Below are 6503 nucleotides of genomic sequence, written 5' to 3'. Positions count from 1 at the left end.
AGAATTAAATTTAAACCTCAGAGAGAAATAAAAATTATGAAATGCATAGACCAGTAAAAAGACTAAAATAACAACACTTTGAAAGAATAAAATTACAGAGACTATATGTGAATTGCAGGAAGCATCAAGAAGTAAAAACAACAATAATACAAGTATGTGTTGGGAGGTGAGTGTGAAAGACAGAGTGTGTGTGTGAGAGAGAGACATACATACACACACTGTGTGAGAGAGACACACACATACACACACTGTGTGTGTGTGTGTGTGTGTGTGAGAGAGAGAGACACATGCTGCCCCTTTAAGTAGATCGGCATTCACCAATCTGAAGCTTGCTTGTTCAGACAAAGCAGCAGCCGCCAGCCAGCTCTGTCCCACATCCCACTCCTGAGCCCTGTCTGTTCCCCTGCCCCGCTCTGCGGAGATGGGGTATGGAGGTGGAGGGGGTGGAGGTGGTGGGGGGGCACCCTGACATCAGTGCCCCTCCTCCCCCCCTCTTCCCCCCACTCTGCAGAGCAAGCAGGAGGCTCCCGGGAGCAGCTGGCCAGGGGCTCCAAGGCAGAGGGCAGGAGCAGTGCAGCATTGTGGGAGGGGCACCTGAAGTGCACAGCATTTGATACACTGCTGGGTGGCTGCACGGCCATGCAGCTTAGAGGGAATTTAGGGCACAAGGCCCCCTAGGAGGCCATTCCAGGCAGTGTAAATTAGAGCAGACCTGAGATTGCTCTAATTTATGCCTCCAGGGACAAGGGAAAAAAGTTGTTTAACAATAGCAGCAGGACAACACATCACAACCTTTGTCTCACAAGACAAACTCTACTATGCTACTAAACAGAATAAGAGAAATTAAACGGATCTGAGCTTGGATTAGATAGTTCCCAAACCTGTTTGAGGCTTTGATAATTTGTAACAGTCAAAAGACACACAAAACAACAAGGATCTTGGGCTTAAACTGCAGTGCAGTACATCTGGAAAGATACTAATCTATAATTTACTTACAGTGTAAATAATATCTGCATATTTATCCAAGTTGAGCAATTCAGCATTGGATACCCATGTACCTGACAATACCTTTGTATTTGTCTACTGCGCCAAGTAACTAGGTACTGTTATCACCTGTATATAATATCAGACCTTTCACACCTTGTGGCGGTCTCCTCAGAAGAGGGTTAAGGCGGGCACCTGTAGGTAGTGTCATATGTGCATGGAACGGATGTTTGCTCTTTTGTTGCCGATAGCATAACCTGTTTTTGTTAGTCCTCTCCGCAGCACTTAACAATAACAATGATGAAATTAAATGATAATCCTGTAATCAAAGGTAGTTTGCTGTCAAATGTAAAGAGGATGCATAGTGTTTGCAAATGGTTCTGCTGACCCAAGTCATTTCCAGCAGATGGCACAAGTGTCTTAAACATTAATCAAATGTATGCTGACCTTTCTCAGAACAAAAGGCATTTGAGGAAATATATTGTCTTCTGAGGGTATAAAAGATAAGCCTGCAGTTTAGAGCAGAACTCTGTACCTAAACTAGGGATGTAAAAGGTTAACCGGTTAACCAGTAAGCATTAGGCTTACCGGTTAACCAAGTGAACCATTCACCCAGGCAGCCCACGTTGGGCTGGTGGGAGAGACTCCAACCCCGACTGGATTGGAGTGGCCCTAGCCCCGGCCGGGCCAGTTGAGCCAGCAGGACCCCAGTCCTGGCCAGAGCGGGCCCCTGGCTGCCTCAGCAGGAGCCCAGCCCTAGCCACGCCGTGCCGGCCAGACCTCAGCCCCAGCCGCGCTGTGCTGGCTAAGCCAGTGGGACCCCAGTTGCGGACGGAGAGGGCCCCCAACCCTGGCCGTGCCAGCCGGCAAGAGCCCAGCCCTGGCCGGCCAGACCTCAGCCCCCGCTGCACCACACTGGCTGAGCCGGCAGGACCCCAGTCCCAACCAGAGAGGGCCCCCAGCCCTGGCTGCACCACACCGGCTGCAGGAGCCCAGCCCTGGCTGGCCGGACCTGCGCCTAGCCAGGCAGCCGGAACCCAGTCCTGGCGGCACCATGTTGAGCCAGATCCCAGCCCCAGCCGGATTGACCCCAGCCGCCATCATGCCAGGCCCCCCCAGCTACCTTGGTTAACCGGTTAAACAAAATAATTTTAATCGTTTACATCCCTAACCTAAACTGGTCACTAATCTTAGACATGCCATCATGATGTGTTTTGTATAGTCAGATATCATGGTGATGAGCATAGTACAAGAATTTAAATAAATAGAATCGTCCATAAGTATATAGAGGATCCTGTTAATCAAAATGAATATTTGTGGAGCACAAGACCTTATAAATAGTGTAACCAGCTACTTGACCTAGCTGAACTGTTCAACTACCTGCTTGGGAGCTAAACTCTTTCCCTTTCACTATATGGCTACCTCCTGTGGAGTGAATGAAGGTCATCCTGTGAAATTTAAAATACATTTCAAGAGAGCCAAACTCTAATCCTACAGCCAAAATTTGTCCTGGTCTTGGTAATCATCTGTTTAGAATCTGCTTCTCTTTGGTCTACCTGATACACCTCTCACTCTCCTCCATTCCATTTAAAACCCCACCATGAAACTCATCTTCCTCTCCTGCTGTTCTGACCATTTCATCCCTTTTTAGTCCCTGCACTGTGTCCACTTCTCCTGCACCAAATTCAGGCTCCTCATCTTCACCTTTAAGGCTCTAGGCCAGATTTTTTAAAGTATTTAGATGTCTAAAGATGCAGATAGGCTCTTATTTGGAGTTTCATAAGCAATGAGGGATGGGATCCACCAAGGGCCTTGGGTGTTTCAACACATAACATTACAGCGTCTAACTGTTAGGGGCCTAGAAAATCACAGGAACAAACACTGCGATTCACAAAGCAGATTTAGGCACCTAGGCTCCCTATACAATAAATGGGGCAAAAGAGGCACTTTACAATGTGATCCATGGAAGTCAGCATGCTAGGTGGGGAGTCACCTAAGCTAGCCAATGGAAGATGCCAACAAGAGGGGTATGTCCTAAGGCCAACCCCTCTCATGGAGTTAGGCACCTATGTGGACTGCAGGGGAGGACGGGGGGGATGCCTGTCTCCTCTATGACTGACTTAAATAGTCATTGGGTCAGAGAGAATGACTCTGTAGGTGAGTGGTTAAGGCACCCACCAGAGAGGTAGGAGACCCTGGCTCCAATCCCCCTTTTCCACTGACTATTTATTTGATCCAAAGTGCAACAGCTCCAACATGAAAGATGGAGGGGACACCACATCACACTATCCCACAGTTCAATGGTTAGAGCACTGTCCTGAGAGATGGCAGAGCCTTATTTAAATCCTTTTTGCCAAAGAGATGGAAACTAAATCTGAGTCTTCCACATCCCAGGCAAGTGCTCCAACTATGAAAAGTGAAAAGGTGGGTTAGCAGCAGCAGCAGTAGCTCCTCCAACTCCAGCCAGATTTTGAATGGGACCTGATCTGGTAGACAGCCTCTGACCATGCCTACCGGACTGGCCCCACAGGGGACTTAGGCGGCCATATACCTAGTTTCCCTGGTTTGTGAATTGCTCTAGGGCTTAGCTGGGAGATAAGCATCTGGGCTCTTACAGGGACTGCACATGCCCATAGGTGTTTAGGGAAGTTTTATGGGGAAAATTTAGGAACCAAGTAAATTAAGGTGTCTACAGAGTTTGGTGGGAATATTATGGATCACAGTGGAATTTAGGTGCCTACATCTGAGATTTAGGTGCCTTTGTGGATCTGGGCCTAAGTGCCTAACTCCCCTTTATGTCAATGGGAGTTAGACACCTAGGTGTTTTGAAAATTCCAGTGGGTGCCTATCTACATTGTTAGGTCCCTAATTACCTTTAAAAGCCTGGCCTTCTGTCCCTGTTTTAATCTCATCTGTCTTCATCATGCTCTTGTCCAAGCCCTAAACTCTGCCAAAACGGCTTCCTTTTCTGCCCCATTTGTTTCTCTCTTCTACAAAAGCTTCTGTGCTTTCTGCAATGCTGCCCCATGTCTTCAGTGTCCTGTTATCTTATCCAAATCTCCCAAAAAGCCCACCTTGTCACACAACCTCTTTCCTCATTTAGATTCCCGTTCTAAGCCCACCTCTTTCCACAATCTCTCCAACAGTGACTCACTCCCCAATGCTATCCTTCTAACTAGCTACCTGTATAATAATTTATTTTCTATATTCCTCCCTCTGGCCTTATGTCAATACTCTGTGCATCATGCCTTGTGCTATTAACCTGGATTATGAATGCTTTGGAGCAGAGATTGGGGTCGGGTGACCAGATGTCCCGATTTTATAGGGACAGTCCCGATATTTGGGGATTTGTCTTATATAGGCACCTATTACCCCCCACCGCCTGTCCCGATTTTTCACACTTGCTGTCTGGTCATCCTAGATTGGGGCCCAGATCCTCAAAAATATTTAGGCACCTAGTTCTCTTTTTTCCCCTCTGTAAAGTGCCACAGACCCCAACTTGTATCTTGTTCTCAGCCTTATGCAGTCTGTCAAAATAAATTATTCAAAGCAATGTGCATGAGGCACAGGCCAGGCCTCAATCTATTATGAAATAATTGGCTCCTTTGAGGTGCAGTGGCCATTGTCTGGTATTCTCTGCTCGGTGTCCCCCTCTGGATGCTTTGTTTTGGCCCTATGACCTTCATTCTCATCCCTGGTTTCTTATTTTTTGCCCCCTTCCTCTGCCCCCACTCAGTTTTGCTCTGGGTTTTGTAGTTTCTCCCCCTCAGTTGAGGGGATGGGCCTTTCGTTCTGGGTAGGACTAGGCCCGCCAGTCCCAGTACCTGTAATAGGTAAGAAGGGATGAGATTAGGAAGACAGGTACTCAGTTTGGACCCATGTAATAGCCACTCCCCTTCCCATGCCAAGTATATTGAATTGAATACAATGATACATCAGAGGAGAGCTTTGCTTTGACTTTTAACAGACACTTTCTGGGCTCTGCAAAAGGTGCTGACAAGTGTAGAAATGGAGATAGGAAGAGACACAGATTTAATTCCCTGCCAAATAAGTTCCACAAGCTGCTTTGCAAACTTTCTGTAGTGAAATAGATGCTCACAAACAAAGATCAGGAACATGAACAGTTGCACCTGCCAATGTCCTAATGCCCAGGAACTGATTTACACTCTCCTCATAACTTTAGGACCAATGTATGCCATCCCTCCCTTCCCATGGAAGGGCAGGAGCACTGTGCTGCAAGTCTGTTAACACAAAGTCCAGGGAGTAGACCGACTGCAACCATCAAAGGATTTGCAAGGGACTATGAAACTGGTAATAATTGCAGGCTAATGGTCTTCATTTAGCAATTGTAAGGCTACGAGTTTGTCACGGAGGTCACGGATTCCGTGATTTTCCGTGACCTCCGTGACTTCTGCAGCTGCCGGTGCGCCTGGCATGGGGGCAGCTTAGGCAGCCCCTGCGCCAGTTGCACCGGCTGCTGCTGGGGCAGTCTCAGGCCACCGTGCCCCTCTCCACCAGCAGCAGCAGGAGTTTGGGTGCGGGAGGGGGCAGGGGGCTGGGGCACAGGATGGGGTGAGGGGGGCTCTGGGCGGGGCTTACCTCATGGGGTTCCCCAGAAGTGGTGACATTCCCCTTGCTGCCCACCCCCCAGCACCAGCGGGGGTCCCAGCCGAGCTGGTTGCCGCTGTCCCCCCCCCCCCCACCCAGTACCTGCAGTGCTCGTGGGCTGCCCCCCACAAGATTTAGTCAGGGGTATATAGTACAAGTCATGGACAGGTCATGGGCTGTGAATTTTTGTTTACTGCCCGTGGTCTGTCCATGACTTTTACTGAAAATACCCATGACTAAAACGTAGCCTTAGCAATTAGCCACAAGATATTGTGAGCTGCATAAAAGGAGAGCCTGGGCTTATAAGTGAGGAGTGAGTTATGTGAAAACCTTGTGGTTTTTAAACCGATTTAGTTAAACTAGCGCTAAAGGCTAAGTGGGATATATTTATTATCTGTTAGCTTAAATTGATTAGGAAATGACTTCAGATAACCCAAAATAACTCAGTTTTAATTGTAACAAGAGTGTCCACACAATTGTGTGTGCTAACTACATTGGTTTAAAAAATGATGTTAGTGAAACTGGTGCAACTTTCTCTTGTAAACAGGGCCTTTGCGACACATCTTTTGGTTGAGATAATAGGGAAGATGCCAGGACTCTGATTATACTGGCATGTCTAGGAGATTGCTGTCTTTGTTGGATTTTCATGTAATCCAAGAACTGTTTGTATAGGAAAGGGCAGGGACCATGGGCAGTGGGTAGCAAAGGCATGGGAAGGCTGTGCCTCCCCAAACAACCTGGCATGGCCCCGCCCATGCTCCGCTCCATGCCCCCTTCTGCCTGCTTCCAGTTCCCTTCCTGCTGGGCTGGGGCAGGCAGGCTGGGGCCGGTGCTCATAAGGGCCGGGGCGCTGGGGCTGGGGCCACGCCATGCTGCCCAGCCGGCACTGAGGTTGGGGGCGCTCTGGCACC

This window comes from Malaclemys terrapin, chromosome 12 (assembly GCF_027887155.1).
Source record: "Malaclemys terrapin pileata isolate rMalTer1 chromosome 12, rMalTer1.hap1, whole genome shotgun sequence".
NCBI lineage: Eukaryota > Metazoa > Chordata > Testudines > Emydidae > Malaclemys > Malaclemys terrapin.
The sequence above is the reverse complement of the archived record's forward strand: the minus strand, read 5'-3'. Positions refer to the sequence as shown.